Source organism: Argentina anserina, chromosome 6, assembly GCF_933775445.1.
Source record: "Argentina anserina chromosome 6, drPotAnse1.1, whole genome shotgun sequence".
Lineage (NCBI taxonomy): Eukaryota > Viridiplantae > Streptophyta > Magnoliopsida > Rosales > Rosaceae > Argentina > Argentina anserina.
The window spans coordinates 10,323,591-10,327,131 of NC_065877.1; positions in this window are offsets into that span (position 1 = coordinate 10,323,591).

The window sequence follows — 3,541 nt, forward strand, 5'->3', positions numbered from 1 at the left end:
ATACAAGCCAAACAATTCTCATGTCATAGACTATAGTACCATAGAACTCGTGGAGGATGTCACATATGACGAAGCACATGTTCGCATATTAGGCAAGGAAGTAAGAAAGCTCCGTACTAAGGAAATTAAAATAGTGAAGATACAATGAAATTAACATGATGAAAACGAGACTTCATGGGAGAAATCATCAGAAATGAGAAAGAAACACCCGCATTTGTTCATAGAACAAATGGAACAAGGTACGTAAAATTTGAAGACGAATTTTATTTTAAGGTGGGTAGACTTTAATATTTCGAAATTCAGGATTTACTATTTAATACTCTAAGGTTATATTAACTTAGAATTAATTCAATTTTTTCTTCTAATATTTCTCTTCAGAAACCAATAATGCTAAGGTTATACTTTCAAAGATAGAAAATTTCTTTTTGTAAGTATTAGACTACGATTTGAATACGTTAGCTCATATTCTTGCATATACTCGATACTTTATAATCGAGTTTAAGCCTAATACTAATAGTATTATCTTTTATGCATTATATTAGTGTTAGATAGTGCAAATATATTGAAAACCTTATTAAAGGAATATACTAAATTCATTTACGTTTTAGAATAACACATATAAATGTGTTTGTTATATCTACATATATATATAATATTTATGCCAATATGTTTTGAACCTAACTAATTTATTTTTATGTTTTACCCCATCACACTATTTTGTTTTCTTTTCCAACAACCACACTAACTAGCTAGACTATCACTCAATATTAATTATTGAGAATATTAGTTGAGAATTAAACTTTTGTGTTCCTTCTTGGCCTATTTATAGTTGTGAGCTGCCTCAAGTTTTCTTCACATTTTAAAATCAAAAATCATGCAAGTCTAGAGTTCCCTTAGTTGATAGAAAACTCAACCATCCAATGTTTCTCAAGCTAAAACTCTAGCATTCACTCTTTCTCTCTTAAACAAGTTTCTTCTTTATTAAAGTAATAAAAACTTTCATTTCACCCCTGAAACTTCAAGGTAAGTACATCTCACATCCTTATAATCTTTTGTCTTTTCAGATTTTATTAAAGTGCATAAAGCTAAGGATAAAATGGAAAAGACCATGTTTTGGTAAGAGTTATATTTTTGTATTTTATATCATCTGAGTTTGTCCATAGTAACAATAGTATTAAATTCCTCATGAAAAATGCTTCAATTTTGGTTTTAAATCACTCAAAAATGTTTAGAAATGGAGAAGTTATGGCTAATCAAAGTAAGAGTTAATAAATTTACTGAAAATCTTTTGTAGCACTCACAACTTTAAAAACTCATATCTCGCTCATTTCTTAACCATTTTTCACAAATTTTATATTAAATTAATCTGGAAAGTTTCAGAAAAAAAATTATAAAATTTTGTTACAAGTAGAATATGTAGACATCTAAGATGATAACTTGATGATCGATTTATGCACTGCTACTGTGTTTGAACTTTTTAGACTCAATGACTTTGAACTGGACTGTATGACTTATCCTATTTGATTTCTTACGAAAAATCCTTGAACATAGAGTCCTCAATTGCCTAATTTGGACGTTTATTGATTGAGTTATCGATACGGAAAGTTGACGGTTTTACACTATTATTTGAATGACAATTGCTACTTTAAGAAATGACTACTAATCCTTTGACTACTAACTAATATTATCAAATTGCTTTTAATTTAAATTAAATTTACTTTATTTGCATATTTATTTTCAAGTTTATTAACTTGTTTCTTTCATGCATACGTTGAGTTATTGATAAGTATTTATATCTTGTGTAAGATTATATTTTTTTTAGTATTTAAATATTATCTTAATTACTAAACTTTATGATATTTTATTGACGTTATTGAGTCGGAGGTGTGAAGCCGGGTGATTAGTACTACCCTGTGCTTAACTGAATTGCTGGTAAAATTGTTTTGTGAGTTAGTCTTGGGCCCTAGTCCCTACAGATAGTGCATTATTATACTCATAGGAGAATTGACCTTGAGTATACATACTTTGGTGTTGGCCTCGGTATGCTGAGGTTTATCTGTTTTTTGGGTAAATGTGAACCCTAACATGTGAATTTGTGATTAATTACCAGTTGTTTTTGAAAATTCACACCATTGATTGAATATATTGATGCTGATATGTATATCTATATGCATAAGTAAGAATTCGTGTGACCAAGTACACTTGGTTCTTGGTACATTTTACTTGGTTATTCATAATTGAATTTCTCATAAGCCAAATTATTATAAGAATGTATTATGTACTTACTGGGTCTGTGTTACTTATGATGCTACACAGTCTTATTTTCAGATAATAAATAGATGCTTAGGGAATGTGATGATTCTACTAAATAAAATGATGGTTTTTCTTCAAATATTATTTCAAGACAATAAATGCGAGACTCATGTATCTTCGCTAAATTTCAGTATTTCTAAATCCGTTGTATTGTAAAATAACTCTGATTTTGCTTCCGAATAAAAGTATTATTTAGACATATATTTCTATCAGTTTTATTAAGGAAATTGTATTGGTTGTAAGGTCACACCTCTAATTTGGGAACCATATTTCCATATAATAATGGTCTCGGATTTGGGGGCGTGACAATTCCGACCCGATTTCAGTACCAATTTTCAGTGCATTTACACCACCAGTGCAGATTCACTTGTTTTCTTCGTGTTAGTGCAAGTGCACTGATAGTGCAGGTTCACCCATTTTCTCCCGGTTAATGCAAGTTCACCTGACGTTGGTTATTATCGTTATTTTCCGCTACATCACTACTGATCTGTTGTTTGTGTTTTTCTACAATGGGTTCTAGAACATAAGAAAGTTCTCATGTCAATGATGTTCAGAAGTTTGAAGTATTTGTCAAGAATTCTGAAAGTAGTTCATTTGGGGGGGGGGGCAAACTCAATGGAACCAATTTCTATAAATGGAAAAGAATTATGACAACTCATCTCTGAGGAATGCACAAGATGGGGGTATGTAACTGGAGTAACTAAAGCCCCTAGTGAAGATGATGTAGATGCCTACACTAAATGAGAATATGATGATGGGCTTGTAATGTATGTATTATACAAAACTATGAATTAAGATATAGTTGACCTGGTGGAGGCATGTGATACTGCGCAGGCAATATGAAAGACATTAGAAGACCTATATACTAATGAATCTGATTTCATACAGGTTCATAAGTTAATGTGCACCGCTTCAGCAATGCAACAGAATTGGCAACCAATGGCACAATATTTCACCAAGCTAAAGAATATTTGGGCTGAGATCGATATAAAATGTCCTTGGAAGATCAAGAATCAGGAGGATATTGTTTGGTACCAAAAGAAAAAGGAGCTTGAACGAATTCACAATTTCTTGAGAGGTCTTGATGCAAAGCATAACAGTACTAAAGAAGAACTGCTCAAAATGACAGAACCTCTGAGCCTAACCACAAGTTTCACATATATCTGTAAGGATGAGTCTCAGCAGGAAAGCCTTAATCAGACACAAGTTGAAGTTTATAGTCTTACTG